Source organism: Protopterus annectens, chromosome 3.part0, assembly GCF_019279795.1.
Source record: "Protopterus annectens isolate FY-2018-M chromosome 3.part0, PAN1.0, whole genome shotgun sequence".
NCBI lineage: Eukaryota > Metazoa > Chordata > Ceratodontiformes > Protopteridae > Protopterus > Protopterus annectens.
In genome coordinates, this window is record NC_056731.1 from 1,521,017,789 (window position 1) to 1,521,037,333 (window position 19,545).

Below are 19,545 nucleotides of genomic sequence, written 5' to 3' on the forward strand. Positions count from 1 at the left end.
TCACAGTAAGCTGCCTGTCGGGCGCTAGAATCCGCCACATAACGCAAGCACTCAGGTCTCTCAACAGCAGGTACAAATATGACTCAGTCATTGTCCACGCTGGTGTAAACGACCTGAGACGCACTCCTTGGACTACATGAAAAGAGACATTGAGGAGCTCTCTGATTATGTAGCCCAGGCAGGTATGACCCTGACCTTGAGCAGTATCCTACCTTCACCAAGAATGATGCCACAATACAGAGATAAGATGATCAGCTTTAACAATTGACTTAAACACTGGTGTCATTCAAAGGGGATCCAGTATCTGTCTGCCTGGGATGACATGCTGGACAAGCCACGCTGCTTCACAAGGGACGGCTTGCACCTGTCACCCCTGGGATTCCGGATATTGGCAAAGGCTCTTGCCACCCACATACTGCCTTTTTTAGGCAGGGCAGAAATTCTAAACATATCACCCTAGAACAAAAAAAAGGGAAAAAACTAAGGGTAATGCTGCTCAATGCCAGAAGTCTAAATCTCAAAATGCACGCACTCGAGGCCCTTCTCAGTATGGAGAACATCGATGTCTGTGCTGTGACAGAAACCTGGTTCAAGGCTCCTGAGAGCACCCCAGCGCTATCAGGTTTTACCTCATATCATGCGTTCCGCCCCAAAATCCGGACAATACCAAGAAAGGAGGGGTATCCATATTCATCAAGGACACCCACACCTCAAGACTGGTGGCAACGCATACGATGCATCGGAGACCATCCAGGTGCAATTAACCATAGGCAAGACTGCTCTGCAAATTGTAGCATGTTACAGGCCACCCTCACAAACTCAGGAAACTCACATGGCCTTCCTGAAAACACTAGAGGGATAAATGTATCACCAAACACCATCATACTAGGTGACTTCAATTACCCTAATATAGACTGGGAACACTACTCAAGCCCAAACACCCTAGCCCAAAAGTTCCTGGAATTCATAAACTCAAATGCCATGGAACAACTAGTCACCATCCCCACAAGAGGAGATAACATACTTGATCTCATCATCACGAACATGGGAGCACAATGTTCAACACCGGAAGTATACCCCTCACTGGTGAGATCAGATCACAAACTAATCTCGCTGGAGGTCCTCATCCCACCCCACCTGAAATAAAAAGACCACAGTAAAGAACTTCTCAAAAGCCGACTTCACACTTCTAAAGACTAGTGTGGTCTCCTTTCAGGCCCCGAGCCGCGGAAAACAATACTCAAGCTGCTGAATCACTTACAAACGCCTTCTACCAGCACCTGCAGGACTGCATGGATAAGGCAATCCCAAGCAAAACAAAGACTCTTTGTACCAAAGGCAAGCGTCCAGTCTGGTGGACCCCAGCCATAAACAAACTCTACAACAAAAGGAGGAAGCTACTACAAGATAGAGCAAAATCCTTAAAAGGTAAGACACCCTTGATCACTATAAGTAAAAACTAAGAGCTCTCATAAAATCATCCAAAGCAAATTTCGAGAGAAAAATAGCTAAAGACTCAAAAGACAATCATAAGGCCTTCTTTAGCTATGTTAGAAACCTAGGAGGAAACTCCCAGATATGCTCAGAACTAGTTCAAAATGATGTGAAGATTACTGATCCTACAGACATTGCCAACATACTGGCTGACAGGTTCAGTGCAAACTTCTCCCCTCCCCAAAAGGAGAGATATCTATACCAAATGAGTGCAGCCCCCAAACATCTCCAGCGCCCAAGTGAGAACTGCTCTCTCCAAAGCAAAAACACAGCATCCATGGGACCCGATGGTGTCCCCGGCTGTGTGCTCCACGAACTCAATGAGGAATTAAACCCACAGCTAGGACAGCTGTTTAATCAAAGTCTTACCTCTGGATACGCACTCCAGGAGTGGCGCACTGCAACTGTGGTCCCACTTCACAAAGGCGGTGCCTCCACAGACCCTGGAAATTACCGGCCCATTAGCTTGACAAGCCTTATCTGCAAAGCCATGGAGAGGATCATAATGGACCTCATAAATAAAGACATAGGGAATTTGCCGACTTTGGATCCAACCCAGTTTGGCTTTGTCAAAGGCAGATCATGCCTTTTAAACTTGGTTGACTTTTTCAAACAGTCACCAAAGCCATTGATGAGGGAAAGGCAGTCCATACAGCCTACCTCGATCTGGCTAAGGCCTTCGATACAATACCCCACTCGGGTATCATTGAAAAACTCATCAGCTTAAATGTTAACCCATACATCACAAGATGGGTTGCAAACTGGCTGAGTGACAGAACCCACAGGGTCAGAGTTGCTGGCGCCATGTCAGACTCAAAGCCTGTCACAAGTGGTGTCCCACAGGGCTCAGTCCTGGGCCCACTCTTGTTTGGCATCTACTTTTCCAAGTACAAGCAAACACAGGAGGGTTATGGCTGACAAAGTTTGCAGATGACTGCAAACTGGGCCATAGTAGAAAACACATCTGACACAGATATCCTTCAGAAGGGTCTCACAGAAACGGATAACTGGTGCCAGAGCCACGGCCTAAAGTTAAATGCCAAAAAATGCATAGTCATACCCTTCGGGAAAAACAAGGTTACCCCTAGCTACCAAATAGGTGGCAATCCACTGAGCACAGAAGAAGTTATCAGGGACCTGGGGACCCAGGTTAATAGTAGTCTGTCATTCGACACCCATGTAGCTAAAGTAGTTAGGAAGTCCTTCTACATTGCCCACCTTATCATGAAGGGATTCTCATCTAGATCAAGGGAGGTCATAGTCTCCCTTTACTCATCACTCATCAGACCAATGATTGAGTACAATGCCCCATTCGAATGTATCTGACCCGACACTTGCAGCAGCTGGAGAGGCCACAAAAGTTCCTCACCAAAAGGATAAAGGGTCTCAAAATCTGTCCTATGCTGCCCGACTGAAAGAACTCCAGCTCTATTCAGTCGCTACCGCTTGCTCAGAGGTGACCTTTGCCTAACATACAAGGCCATGTCAAACCCAGATTTGATGAATATGCTTCACCTCAAAAATCTAGATCCATCAGAGCCACAAGGGCGGAGACTTAAACCTCGACACGGCTATTAATAGGACGTGCTGGAGAGATAGATTCATCACCCAAAGACTCCCTATGCTGTGGAACAAAATCCCGGTACATGTGAGGCAGAGCACCTCGCTGGCCTTGTTCAAGAGAAATCTTGACCAATGGATGGGAGATCGCAGATATACCCCAGGAATTACCTCAGTGTCACTGCTCGACAGAGGCACAGCAAAATAATGGGTATAGTTCCCCATACTAAAGGGGTGGCGTAAGCCACAAAACAATGGGCTAGGCTTATAAATGCCCTCAGGCAGATAGCCTAGTATGAACCTATGAACCTATGAACCTATGAACTGAATTCATTTATCCAGTGTTCCTTATATAGCATTTGTCTTCCTCTATGAGAGAGTCTTTTAGCTTTGTTTAAGCATTATAAGAATTGCTTAATTTCCAATATTTTGTAGAACTGCATTCCTCAATGTTGGACCTGTTTCAAAGAAGGCTCTCTCACATATAACTAGTGCGAAGGGTATGAAAGTTGAAGGACAGAGTGGATCTATTACTAAACTTAAGTATTTTTACAGAGTCCGATTAGGGATAAAACTGCTCTATAGGTCATTAAGTCTTAATGTGAAGGGAGTCCATTTCTTTGCAGAGTAGCAAAAAACATAATACTTAATCTAATTTATTCTGCAGGTTTGTTACTCTCTTGTCTGCACCAGGTAAAATAATATAATCTGCATAGATTGTTAACTTTAGAGAATGGAGGTCTAGCATAACATCATTGATAAAAGATGGGAACAATAATGACCCTAAAACAGACTCCTTAATCTGCAATGACAGATCCCTATGGCAGAATCTATTAGTTAATTTCACAACCAGCTGATAAGTAAATCTCCAAAATATAATGTTTCCGATTTGGCTAATAGTAAGTCATGATTAACTTGTTTTGAAATCTCAAGTCATGTCTATAACGGCCCCTGTAGTAAAGAGGCTTTCATTCATGCTAGGGAAAACAATATCACTAAACAAGTAAAGAACTGTCAATGTGCTAAAACCATTACAAAACCTATGCTGTGCATTTTCTGTTGTAGATAGTAGCTGTTTTATGGTCAACTATCTGTCTGTAAACCAATTATTGAGAGATTTTGGTTACAGGACAAAAGTTAAAATACTGCTGCAGAAGATACTTTTAGTAATGCTAAAATCACTGCATGATTAAAGGCAGCAGGAACAGGTAAGTAATAAGTTCTAGATGTATATTAAGTGTTTGTTTACAAGTTTGATTGGCAGTCAGTACAGAATAGTGAAGCTTTTCTAAAAGCTTTCTAACCTGCTTAGAACATATTTCTTTGAAGTTTGAGGTTGGACTTATACAAGCCAGAGGGCCGTTATGTGGCAGGATTACTATACCATGAGGTAGGGTTGCCAACTATCTGTTTTTTTCCAGACTATCCAGAAATCAAACTGATTGTCTGGTAGTCCAGAAAACACTGTACAAACTCCAGTATTCTGTTTCAAAAAAGAAACAGACTATTGCAGTTTGTTAAATTATCAGATTTACCATGCTTTTTTACAGAAAAGCATTGTAAATCGGCAGAAAGCAGGCATCAGGAATGGAAAAAGATGGCATTCCTCATCAGCTGATGTCATGAAGATGTCACAAAATGGGCACAACGTGGACGGTAGAGGGCTGGAAATGGGTGGGGTTACAAGTGATGTGAGGGGTGTGGTCTTGGTCCAGTTTTAGCCACAACGAAAGGTACTACCCTGAGGAGATGATTTTAATGTGTTATCTGGCAGTGGTTTAACTGAGAAAAAGAAGTTATGTCTTACCATAATATTCCATCTGAGTTGTCCATCTTCATCTGTCATCACCTGTGGGTTCAGTTCAATCCTTCGGAACTGACTCAGCCATTTCTTATAGCTCGCGGACTCCAAAAAACATCCCTTACCTATAATGCTTAGGGAGATCACCTCAGATCGACTTTGCTAATAAGTGAAGGAAGATGTAAAAATAAATGAAAGAGACCATATCTGGACTAGAATTATATTCCAAAAGGAAAATCTCAGTTGAATGTCCATTCTTCCTGGAAATCAGGCAGAGGCAAAGAGGGAGGGGGTTTGGTGACAGATGAAGATGGACAACTCAGATGGAACGTTATGGTAAGAGTTAACTTTTTTATCTGAAGTTGTCAATCTTCATTCTGTCATCACCTGTGGGACAGAATCCCCAGCTACTCAGGACCCTGGGTGGACTCAGGAAAGGATATTTCTGAGCATCATCGAACCAGATGATGCTCATCCCCTAGAGATCAGGTCTAATTTGTGATAAGTAATAAAGGTATGAGGAGACGCCCAAGTTGCAGCTGCACAGATGTCATCCATGGAAGTTCTCGACTGGAAGACAGTAGAAGTAGCTACCCCTCTAGTTAAATGTCCTTTTGGTGGTACCGGCAAAGAAATACCCTTTGTTCTATAAATGAAAGAAATGCGGTCCAAAAGTTACTTAGCTAGGGTTACTTTGCTTACAGATTGTCCCAATTTAATATGTGAAAATGAAATAAACAGCTGATCAGATTTCCTTATATCCTTGGTCCTGTCAAGGTAGAATCTTAGTTGTCTGTGAACATCTAATAGATGTAATGAGTACTCCCCCTTGTTTGAATAATTTAGGAAAAACAGTGGAAGGTTAATGCATTTATTAAGATTTGTTTCCACACAGCCTTAGGTAGAAAGGATGGGTTGGTTCTGCGAGAAACTCTATCCTTGTGAAAAATCAAATACGGTGGTCTAGGTGAAAGTGCCTGAATTTCTGAAATTCTTCTAATCAAGGTAACAGCTACTAAAAAGATAGTTTTCCAGGATAGAAACTTTAGATCCTATCTAGAGACTGGCTTGAAAGTGGGTTGTGTCAGAGCTTACAGCATCAAAGTAAAGTCCCAAGGAGGAATAGGTTCCTTGGAAGAAGGCTTTAAGAGGAGAGCACATTTTAAAAAGACTTTAAACAATCTATGTGAAGCAAAGGATGATCCATGGAAACCATTGTGAAAATTAAAGATGGCTGCCAGCTAGACTTTAATCCTAAATGTGGAAGTGCCTTCATTGAAAATAGAAGCTAGGAAGGGAAGACTTGTGTGGCTGGTGCTGAAAAGGGATCAAGGTGATGTAGGGAGGTCCAATGAACGAATCTTTTCCATTTACTTGCATAAAGTTTGTGAGTAGATGGTTTATGAGATGACAAAAGTATGCATCTAACTGTGGAAGAGAGTATATCATTCCTGGCCACTAACTGAATTGGAGACATCAAACTGTCAACTTGACAGTTGTAATGTCTGAGTGACTGATGCCCACTGGGTATGCCAGAAAGGTCCAGAATTGAATCCAGAATTCAAGGTCTTTGTACCAGATGAGCCCATCAGAAGGGGTTCCAAATTTACCAAGGCCAAAAGGGGGCAATGAAGATACAACACAAATAATGCCACTGTGGAAACGGTATAAGTGGAAAACAGCAAATCAATCCAAAACAGAAAAAAAAATCCACTTCACCTCCATGACTCAGATCATATAAAACCAAGACGTATTTATTAGGTTAGCACTTTCATGCCTCAACAGACACTTCTTCAGACCATAAAACATATATAAAAAGAAGTCATTATATATACATCACATTACTTTCAAAGCAACCTATCACAAACAACTAAGAATAAAATCATTTAAACAACCTCCTTCCCTTCAAAAAAGGTTTTAAAGGGACAGGACCGTTCAAACCTGGAAATGTATCACTATTTAACCTAATGATCCAGTTTGTCTCCCTTTGTTCAAGGGTGTTATTTAAGTCACCTACCTAGTCTCCCATTACTAACAAGCTGTTCCAGTACTTTAAATTTAAAGGCATGAAAGCGCTAACCTAATAAATACGCCTTGGTTTTACATAAGAAATACATGTTGGTTTTATATGATTTGAGTCGTGGAGGTAAAGTGGATTTTCTTTTCTGTTTTGGCAATGAATATGACTTTGCTCTTCAACTTGGCTGCTTCCTGTAGAAATTTATGAATTGGTGGGGTTGGATGAAAGGCATAAAGGAGACCAGGTGGCCAGTTGTGAAGAACAGTAATCCTCTGTCTGGGGGGATGAGGGCAAAATAGCTGCTGCATTTGTTGTTCAGAGGGGAGGCAAAAAGTTTGCAGCAGGGCTGGCCCCATGGGTAGAAAATCCTTTTCGACACTTCTGGGTTGAGGGACCACTCGTGAAGTAGAAGAATGCACCGGCTCAATTTGTTTGCTATCACATTGGACTTCCCGGTAATATGTGCTGCGATCATAAAGCAGTTGAATGAGATCACCCACTGCCATACTCTGAGGGCTTCTCGACATAAGGGGTAAAATCTGGTTCCCCCGTGTTTGTTGATGTACCAGACCATGGACATATTGCCTGTCTGAATCACAATCGTCCCTAGATGCAGACAGTCCTGAAATGCTCGCAACACTAATAGCACCACTCTCATCTCTAGAACAGTTATGTGTAGATTGGCCTCTGATGGGGACCAAGTGCCTTGGACTGTCTTTACTTGGCAATGCACCCCCCAAGCTGGGAAGCATCCATAGTCACTGTGTCTCTTGGTTGAGGGGGAATGAATGGGCACCTTTGTAGGACTTGATTTGAATGAATCCACCATAGAAGATCTCTTTTGCAAGTGTTGGTGATCAATACTGACATTGACAAGGGATGCTGAATGATGGACAACAAGTAGCCCTTGTAAAATTCTTGTGTGAAACCTGGCTAGGGGAACAAGAGTTATGGGGGCCACTATCGATCCTAATGCTTTAATTTCTAGTCATGTTGAAACACTGTTCCTTTGTAACAGTGTATGGACTTGAGTCTGGATAGTTTCCAAATGAGACAGAGGAAGTGAGGCAATGGAGGTTCTTTTGTCTAACAACGCTCCTATGAAAGTTAGATTTTATGTTGGTTCCAGCGAGGATTTGTCAAAGTTGATTGTGATGCTTAGATGGTCGCATAATTATAGAACTTTTTGTTTTGCTGTTAGTAGTAGTTGCCTGGTAGTAGCGAAAATGAGCTAGTCATCTAAGTACGGAAACACCCAGAATCCTTGTAGTTTTAACTAAGCTGCTACTACTGCCATGCATTTGTTGAACACCCTGGGGGCTGTGGTGAGACCAAAGGGCAGAACTCTGAATTGGTAATGACTGGCTTCCAGTTGGGAAAAATGGAATGTTTGCCCATCTTTATGTGGTATTAGTGCCCTGAAGCTCTATAAAGCGCATCCAGTCATCCTTTCCTAAAAACAGAAGAATGGACTGAACTGTGACCATTTGGAATTTGGTTTTTCAAAAAGATTTATTCAGTTTGCTGAGATCCAAATCCGGTCTCCAGTCCCCTGTCTTTTTTGGCACTAAAAAGAATCTTGACTAAATTCCGGATCCGATTTGGATTGGTGGGACTTCTTGGATGACTCTTTTTCTAGCAGCTTTTGAATTTGAATAGCTGCCTGTTCCTTCTGACTGTGTGGAACATAAGGGAATATCTTTGAATTGGGAGGAGAAAAGGAAAAGGGAATTATATAGCCTCTGGAAATGATTCTTTGCACCCAAGTATTGGAGGTGATTTCTTGACAGGCTTTAGGTGCAACCCTTGATTGCCTCCAGAGGTGGACAATTAGGCCTCCATTCAAGAGGACTGGAAGGATTTCCCGAAGAAGGAATCCTGGAAACCCTGATGTTGCAGGCCACCTCTGCCGCAAGGGTGGCATTTTCCATTATTGTTTCCACCTCTGCCTCTGGGTGAACCTTCACCAGGCATAGTCTGGGAAGGCCCCTGGGACTTCCTGAACCTCATTTTGCCCATTCCTTGTTGGCTCCAAGAGAAAGACTTTTGATGAGTGGAAAAACATACTCCTACAACAGAAGGGTTTCCCATCTTTCTCACACCTGGTTAAAGTGTCTCTAACAGCTGGGCCAAAAAGAGAAGAGCCATCAAAGGGTGCACTGACAAATGAAGACTTGAAGGGCTCCACAAAATTGTACAAACTCATCCAGGTATGACTTCTTATACAAATGCCTGAACCCACTGCTCTTGTCATTCTTTTGGCAACATGAGAAATGAGTATCACGGAAGAATTGGAAATGGATGTCAGGGTAGCCAACTGAGAGGTGACTGAATCCCATACCTCTTCAGAAACAGCTCCTGAGAGAGTATCTGACAGCTCCTTTATCAGATCTCTCTGCAATCTCATAAAATATGTCAAGAGTTCAAAGACCATAGGGAAACGTTCAATGAAGCATAAACTCGCTTCCTGAATCTATCCATCACCCATGACTCCTTATCGTAGGGATGGATAGAGGAACTTTCTTCTGCTAGCTCCTTTTTAGTCACCACGGTCACCGCTGTGGTATTTACAGGAACTCCCTTAGTCCAAAAAGGATTATCCTCTGAAGCTGTGATACTTTTGTCTGGTCTCTTGGGGACTGGTTTGGTGGTGTCAGGGGCCTTACGCATCTGATGACAGATCAATTCAATGTGCTCGTCGGTTGGTGGAGATACCCAGGAAGTAGATGGGTGGGTACAGAAAACCTGCAGGTACATGGATTCCTACGCAAAAGGGTTGAGGGACTTCCAACCACCTCTCTGTTTATGTATTTCCAGGATATCTCCAAAAGAGACCTTGCCAGGAGGTGAACTGGGGACCCTTTGCCCTCATCAAAATTCACATCTTTTGTGATGGACTCTTCTAGAGAGGTCAGATGTTTCCTCTTACACAATTTCTTCCAAGGGACCTCTTCAGGGGAACATCTGGGGTGGTTTCAGAAGAAGAAGGGGTACCCTGCTGGGAAGCCTGAGGTTGCAGTACCCACTGACCTTGTGGATGGGTTGGTTGATGCTCCTGCCACAAAGCAGCCAGGGACGGGGGCTCCAAGGAGATAGAAACCAACCTGGTACTGGAAACAGCCAATGCCCTCTTCATGGCCTTGAAGGTTGACGTATGAGAAGAGAAGAGAAGAGACTGAAAAGGAAGACCTCAGCACTGAAGTCCCTCCCTGTCCCAATGAAGTCCCCATTGAGACTGAAGTTGGACCTGAACTCATCCTCATCAATTCTCCGAGTTACTAGGGCTGCTCCAATAAGAGGGGACTTGGAAATGACCGTGAAGCTGTGACCCCAAGAGGACTCCCGTTCTGACACAAGTAAAGTGCTCAGGACAATTGTCCATTCCGAAAGAAGAGATGTTTGGAACTGACACAGACAGTTCCAGAAATCTTGGAACCAAGGACTCTAAAGTACCTGCGGAGGTTAGAAGAGGAGGATTAGAGGGGGAAGCAGAAGGTATCAGTGCCTATCCCAAAAGGGTAGGAACTGACGGTGTCCCCAACCCCCCTTGGGCCCAAAGTATTTTCATCACCAACCTCTCTATGTCAACTTCAATGAGATTCCTGGAAGAACAGATGGAGACCACCAAAGCAGACTTTGGTCTATATAAAAATGGAAATGTATGCCTGTCAAAGAGGTCCACTGAAAGTGAATACTGGATCCTTGATAGTGGAGTAAAGGTAGAAGACAACTGTTCTGGAGCCAACGAAGGAAATGGAACCAAGGAAGTAGAAATCGGTTCCCAGGTATGCTTCGGGGTCAAGGATTTTGAAGTCGGCTCCAATGTCTTCTTCTTGTTTGGGCTCTGCATCAAGGATGTATTAGGAACTAAGGCAGAGCATTTCTTCATCTCCAATTATCTAGAGGAGGAAGAAGAAGCATGTCCAGATTTATGTTTGGTCTTGTCCGGAGATGCAGATATGGGCTCCCCAAAAGAGAAGGAAAGAAGGCCTTTCAGAATAAGTTTATTCTTTCTACCTACTAATGCTCAGTGACGGAATGAGTGGCAGACAGAACAGTCCTCTTTCAAGTGCAAGGGACCCAAACAGTATGCACATAGTGAATGCTGGTCAGAAAAAGGAATTTTGTGACTACATTTCGAGCATTTTTTGAAACCAATCTAAGTGTTCTCTTTATCAGCCTTAATTAAGAGGAGAAGTTAGTGATGGCAACACCCATACACACAAGCATGCACATGCTCAAACACACACACACACACACACACACACACACACACACACACACACACACAAACTGAGAAACAGGGAATGTACCAACCAGAAAAAAGTCAACAGAACAGAAAAAGATTTTTTTTTTTTTTTTTTTTTTTGGAAAGAGTTACCAACAATGGTAAACGGAAGACTTACCAAGTGGTAAGAAGGGAGGGTAAGGGATACCAGCAATGGTAAGAGAGAGCTGCCTAACAATAGTCAGAAGGTGAGAGAGAGTAAGAACAAGAAAAAAAAAATCTGCCTAAAAAATGTCTGAAAGCTATGAAAAAGATGAGGTAAATGAAAAAAAGAAGGCTTTAAACAAGTTTAGAAGGGAAAGGAAGACATTTTAAGTAAAATATTTGACTTAATTGTAAGACTTGAGAGTGAGATGGAGAAACCACATCTGAAGCTGAAAGTGGAAAATGAGATCTGAGGTAATCTGTGTAAGCATTATGGGTAAGGGATGTGCTTGAGAGTTTTTTTGAGTCAACAAGCTATAAGAAACAGCCGAGTCAGTTCCGAACCCAGACGTGATGACAGAATGAAGACTGACAGCTTCAGATTGATATTTACTAGTGACTAAAAGGTTTTTACATTTGGTGATGAAATGTGGTTTTAGGTCTGAGGCATTGTTTGCCAAGTATATGATTAGCTACATTTAACTGCTTTTCAGAGCAGCCTTTGAGATACAGCTAATGTGAGACAGTGCTATTTCTAGCATCTTCATTAAATCACAACTGAAATGACAATGGTGCACATACATTAATAGAAAATAATACAAATCATAGTGATAGTTCTCATTGTTTTCATGTGGTATATGTTTGTTTTCTTTTTAACAATTATCATTCATTCCAGCAGTACATCAGTTGCTCAATTCAAGCCATCACATAAACCTTACACCCCCCCAAACATTATTCTGCATGTATTGTCTCTATAAAATCCATTTATTGCAGTATCATTTGCTCTTTCTTTATCATAAAGATTATGCCTAGGTAATTTTTTACAGTATTTAGTATTTCAGTTAAAGTTTGTTTAGATTTTGATTTCCATTTTCTATTAATTCCTTTTTTGCCAGCCAATAGCATTAAACTTAGCAAGGCCTTATTATGTGTAAGCAATTCAAATCCTGTGTCCCAGCCGAAAAAAATAACTTCCTAAGTTGCCTCCATGTATTCCCCCATTGCTTCTGACAAAGTACTCTGTAGTTAATTTTCAAAATCTGCCAACTCATTATACTTCCAAAAACATGCTCCCAATTGTCTGTCTCTTTCCAATCACACCTCCAGTATTTGCTGTCTACTTGAGGAAGCATTCGCTGAAGTCTACTTGAGGTATCAAAATACCTCTGCAAACACTTCCTATCAAAAATCCTTAAAAGTACAGGACTTTGTTGCATACCTGGGAGCCACAGAGATGCCCTACCATTATGCCTTTGTAAAATGCCTTTCCAGTTTCTCTTCCTAACCTTCTCCTCTATCCAACTCATATACTTATCATTCTATATTTTGCTCTTTCATTTAGGACTACCCTATCCCTTTCTGTTTGCCTATTCACTGATATTAATCCCTGGTAGGGAAAATAGTCTCTAACCTAAAGTCCAAACTTCTGCTTGGTCTCATCTTCTCTATTCCCTTTTCTCTCTATACTTATTTGCTTACAATATCTTGGTTCCTTTGTTAATTTCTCCAGTAAATTCCAGCCTTTTCTTGCATATTTTGTATGAGCCTACTTGCAGTCATCTCTACTGGCAAAATCTTCTTTCTCCTTTGCCATGCTGGCATAGTTCTTAAAAAACTTTCTGCTGCTTTATGTATATAATATTCTGGATTGTTGATGTTATTCTCATTAAGGGCCTTCATTCAAAATCCTACTTTCTCTTTATTGCCCCCCCAATTCATCCTCATCCCTTTCCATTTTCATTTATAACTTTCTGCTTGTGTTATGCATATAAGTCTTAACTGCTTTGTATTCCTTCAAAAAATGTAATTCTTAACCACTTTGTTCTATGGGGAGAATCAACTTATCACACTTAGCTCTTGCCCTCTTCTCCTGCTAAATAAACTCCTTCAACTCTTTATTATCATCCACAGTTTCACCTTTGGTTGATAAAATATGCCTGACATGTATAAAACTAAAGAGACTAAAATCAATGTAATTCTTGTATCTTACTATCTATATCTATAATCAAGAGCTTCCAGTTTCATCATTTTTTATTATCTTTTAGTTACTTCCCACATATCCTTAGCTGTCAGAATCCTTTTTAATCCATGCACCTGAATACTTCATCTTATTATGCCCCCATATATAGATGTGTGTTGTTGAACCCATTCATGTGTGGTTATATACTTTACTGATATAACCTTTGTCTTATCATCATTAATTTTATATACTAAAACACTTGAAACTGTCTGAAAATGTTTCATAATACCAAAAGGGTCTTTTCTGGATTTTTAAAGTAAAACATAATATCATCTGCATGTAAAGAAAACTTCTCTTGATTACCATACTACTTATATCCTTGAATTTGTGAGCTCATTTTCTTTGCCAAAGGCACTTCATATATATCAAATTACAAAGATGAAAGAGAGCAACCCTGTCTTGCTCCTGTGTTCAAACACAGCTTGCTGGAAAGGAACTCTCCCACTTTAATTATGACCCTTTATATATCCTTATAATCATCTGCTTACCATCTACAAGCCACAAAGAGCTGCTGGGGTCAGTCTCTATTACAATACTATGCTAGAACTTAGAATAAAATTCCTATATCAGTCAGGTTTATCTCACATCTTCATCTTTTTAAACCATTACTAAAATAATTCCTCTCTGTCTCCTGGCATTATCCCAGCATCTCATCTGGGATACAGCTTCTCCTAACATCCTTCATCACCTTCGTATACCTCCCTTTAAAGCACTAAATCACTTAACCTGCTTATCCCATTCTAATATATCACTTTATTGTAGTACTTAAGAGTACTATACCTACTTCTAATTAGCATAACAAAATTGCCATTCTATCTTTACGTCTCTATTAACACTTTAACTTGCTTATCCCCTATACTACCTCACCCAAAAGTATTTCTTAAATTACTCCTACCTATCTTACACACCATCACTCTTCTATTTGTAAATTCTCAATACAATATTGTTTGTGAATATTAATACAAATTTTATTATACTGCCTACTATGCTATATATTCAATTAAAATGCATTATAAAATATGTTATTGTAAATATTGGCTGCATTCAATTTGTTACCTTGGAGATTGTCCTCCCTGGACCACATCTGAAAAGGGGCACCTGTGCCCAGTTTGACTTTTCTGGTAAATTGTGAAATAAAATAAAATAATTAAAGGATTAACCATATTAGTCTTTCAGGGAATCCAAATGCTACCGCTGCCCTCTTCATAAAATCCCAACTGAATCTACTGAATGTTTATCTGCATCAAGACCCACCAAAATTACTGTAATTGTATTCCATTCTGCTTCCCTCTGTATCATTGTTCAAATGTTGTCAAATATTTGCCTCCCCTCCATAATACTAAAATGATCTATTTCTATCAGTTTTGACAACATTGTTACCAGTCTCTTAGCTATTTTAAATATAAACGTCTTATAACTGTGATTTACAATTGAAACGGGTCAGTATGAAGCTGGATCCAAAGGGGTTTTAACCTCTTTGGGTAATACAGCCACCACAAGTTTTTTCTAAGACCCTGGTACTCCACCACCCATGTAAAATACTGTCAAACAAAACCTTACAAATCATTATCATTTTCTTCTCTCCCAACTTCCAGAGGAGTTCCATCTATTCCTGGACACTTTCCTTTTGATTAATTATACATCACCGTTTTTAACTCATCTCTTCCTATCTCATCTATTAATTGCTGAGTTTTCATTGTCCTCTAACCTTAGCATAATTAAATATTTCATTGATATTTCCCTTTGTGCCTTTTCTTGGCTTCCACATTCCACTGCTTTACACAAATTTTCACAAAATGTCTGAAATATCATTAATATTTCTTTAGGATCTCTGGTTATTTTTCTTGTCATACGTTCCCTAGGCCTGGCAACAATCGTTTCTATTTTCTGTTGCTTAAGTCATCATGCTAAAAGTTTTTGTGCTCTAGTGTTATAAAAAAAGAAAAATAAACAATTGCTTAACAGCAACCTTTCTATACTTGTATATATTTTCCAAATACTCCCTTACTTTCTATTTAGCAATCTTCAGCTGTTCCTCTTTTTCTTTTGTGAGATTCACGATATTCTGCAATACTTTAATGTTTATCAACCCTTCTAAATAATTCATATTACTCCTTTTCCATATATTTGTTTCTTATTTCTCCCCTATTTTTAAACTCCACTTTCAATGTATCCCACTCACTAATTGTCCCTTCTGAGAAAACTTCTGTCTTCCCTAATAACTTTCAAATCATTTCACCTACTCATTTCTTAAATTCTCTTTTTAATGGGTAAGTAAGAAACTCCAAGTGTCTCATTTTTTTTCATTAGTTTTCACCTTTATCTTAGGTTTTATGCATCCATAATCTGAAATATGTATTGGATATGTGTCAAAGATTTAAATTAAATAAACATGCTCCTGTGAAATATAATTTCTACCTAATCTAGCCCAGCTATTGTACCTTGGGAATAATATGTAAATTTTGCCTGAGCTCCTATTACTGAAGTCACAAATTTCATACTAAATATTCTCATACACCTCTTCAGAAATCTATACTCTTTTGTTATATTTTCCCTGTTAGGTCCTCCTGGTGCATCTTTACTATTGAAAATCAATATCCATTCCACATCCAAAATGATTTCTCCCAAAACTTTCTTAAGCTTCATAATAGTAGTTTCAGGTGGAGTGTAAATGCATGCCAGCATAATCTTCCTGCTCTGTCAATAACCACTTATTACAATAACTCTACCATTATTGTTTTTTTTTTCTTCTATCACTATTGGAGTCCCTCTAGCAATCATTATTATTAACCACCTTTCCTTCATCCCTGATATTCTGTTGAATGACCATTTTGAAATCCTTTGTCAAATTTACATGTTCATTTTGATCCAAATGTACCACCTGTGACTTTAATATTTGCGCCACACAATTCTTCATATAATGCAATACTCTTTGTTTTTTGTCTATACCTGTAAGCCCATTTACATTTTATGATAATAAGGACAGAATAGCCATTATGATAGAAAGTTATTACTCCCACCTGTTATACATGACAATTCTTTTGAATGTGCATTTCCAGCATTTGGCTTACATGCATACACTAATCTTTGGCAATTTGCTCTTTTATGCAGTTGCTTCTTTTCATCCCGAACCCATGTTACATTTTCAAAACGTTTTGCTTCAATAAAAAAAAAACTCAACTAAAAAAAATAAATAAATACATTTTCAGACCCCCATCCCATTTAAACGTAGAACAAATACTCAAAACTGTGTACATTTTCAACAAATGAACTTTACCTTAAATCAATGGTTGCACCCAGAGACATTAACTAATCTGAAATTAAGATTGCCCATGCTAAAGAACATGTTGCAGCCTGTGTTCCCAATTATACTGATTGCTGTCTGTCCTTTACTTCTCTCTATTCCCCTCCCAGATGTGAAAAAATGGACTGCATGCTTTCAGTAAACATTAACTTTAAAAAGTGCTCTGGGCTACCTTTAAATAATAAGATAAATTGTGCACTGTTCTGTTCAATGAATTAGAGTATTAAGGCTGCTGGAGGATCTATTTATTCACTTCCCACAGTTTCAGACTTTATTTTTCACTGAACTGCTTTCCACTGGGGTCTATATTAGAAGCTTGAAGGTGTAAACGCCTACACCTCTTCATCGAACCGTGAAAACATTGATCGTCCTGAAGCGTGAAATCCGAAACATCGAATCATCATGGTTGGCCCTTCTGTGGTATAGCTCCATAAGGTAAGTGTGCGATAGTTACGGACCTTAGGGTTAGGGTGCGGGTTAAGGTAAGTGCATAGATGGTAGTGTATGTGAGATTTAGTGTAGGGTTAGAAGTAGGGTTTTGTTAAGTGTATGTGTGTGGATTATTTAGTTTGTTTGGGTAGAGCTTCTTAAGGTAAGTGTGCAATAGTTACAGACCTTAGGGTTAGGGTTCAGGTTAAGGTAAGTGCATACATGGTGGTATTTGCAAGATTTAGTGTAGGGTTAGAAGTAGGGTTTAGTTTAGGGTTAGAAGTAGGGTTTTGGTTAGTGTATGTATGTGGTTTATTTAGTTTGTTTGGGTAGGTAGTATGTAGCGGGCGGTGGGGTGGGACAACTATGACGGTTCGAGTTTTTGAATTTTGTGGTTTAGGGTATTTGGTGTATTTGCAGTTCGCAGAATATGTGTCGGTGTTTTCGTATTCGGTGACTAGGGCTTTCGTGATTGTAATATAGACCCTTTTCACTGTACCTTTAAATCTTACTTTTATTCCAGCAAATAGACAGCTTCAAGAAAAAGCAGTCACCAATGAGAAGACAAAACAGCTAAAATTTTGCAGATGTATGAAATAATCTTTTCAAATTTCACTAAGAACACAATATACGGAATTCCCCTGGCTAACTGCCTGCACCTACAGACTTCTTCTCTCCCACTGAGAGAGAATTTGCTTATGGAATAAACAAGCTAAAAGCTTAGCAAATGCAAGAGACTTACCCTATCTGTGCTTTCATAATTTTGTCTTAATATTCAAGCCTATTTGCTTAAAAAACATTGTCTATAGCGTAAACTAAGGACATTATTTTAGACATCCACCCCTAAAAAACAAAGGAAATGATTATCTTCATTCTACATATAATATGATCAATACATTTTCAAACACCCAGCAGCTCAAGATCAAAACATCATATTAATTTTAACTTGCTTCTATCCAGCCCTTCTTATTTTGTTAGAATGAAAAGCCTGTATATCTTACAACTAATAAAAAGTACTTGCTTTAGTATTGTCAACATATACCCCCCATCCCACATACAAAATACCCCTGGCTGCTAACTGTACACTATATAAAATTGCTTTACAATGTAACATGGAATTTATATCATGAAATATTTTATACAAATGTTAATATGAGCAACCTGTTTTACTTACAATTATTCCTTGATTCCCTTAATTGTCCTTCTAAATAGTACTGTCATAAAGTGGGGTATAAGCTTTACAGTTCATCCAGAAGTTTAACAAAGACAAAAACATTCCTGTCTTTCTCTGCCCCTTTTTCTTGCAAAGCCACATTTCATATGTACGTTCCTATATCCAGTGTGACTGATGCTTTATAGCATTCCATTTATTCATTAATTTCAGTGTTAGTGGGCTTCTTCCTGATCACTTACATTTCCCAACACCAATCTCTGAATCAAGTCCAAGGTACTCCAGATTCTTTTAGTCAGCTTCTGTGCTTTTTTCAATCTCTCAAGCATTTCCTTTGGAACAATGGAACAGATTGCACTGGCAAAGTCTCTGTTGGAGCTTTCATATGGTTCATAATGCAGAAAGCCAGTGTTTTAGACCCTAAGGCCACTCAAAAACACAGACTCCTTAAAATTTGAATTACACACCTCATCTCCCATCTAAGAATCTAATTCCATTTTAAATAATGATACACAGTCTACAGCCTTATTTTATAGGGCAATATATTCCAAATTCTTGGTCTAGTTTAAGTAATATATTTACAGCTGGATGAGGCTGTCATTTGATGTGAAAATTTAAATTCTTATATTTTAGTGTCAAGCTATTAGACTGAACTTCTAAATTTAATATTACTGAAAGTTTGATCAGTAAAACCATTATAAGTTAAAATTGATTTTCCTCTAAATATCTATAATTTAAGGAAGGCAAATGTCATTACTTGTATCAATTACAATAACAATCATCTTTGCCAGATAGAAATATATCAAGTAAGTTTCTTTACAACTGATTCAAATGTATTAAACTGATGTTCAATCAGCTTACAAAAAGGATTATTATACTCTAATAATGGTCTTATATATGGGGTTTAGATAACTATTATGCTTTTTCTCTTAATAGATTTCAACATCACTCCAAACATTCTTAAAGCTTTATTCTTCATAAGATTAAAATGTTTCTTAAAAATAAATTGATAGCAAAATGTAATCCCTAGCTCTTTATACACATTTATCTTATCAAGCCTAACACCATCAATACCAGAAATCTAATTAGACTTTTTCCAAAAACGTAACTTGGCATTTACTATGACTAAACTCAAGACCAGTATTCTTAGCCCATACTGATACTGAACACAGAAAAATGTTAATATCCAAGTAAACATCTCTAGATACAGCAGCAAACCCTACCTTACAACCATCTACTTACTTATTAACCCAGCAAGAATTATTTTCTACAAATTAAACAAAGACTAAATTATACAAAAAAAGAGCCCAAGAT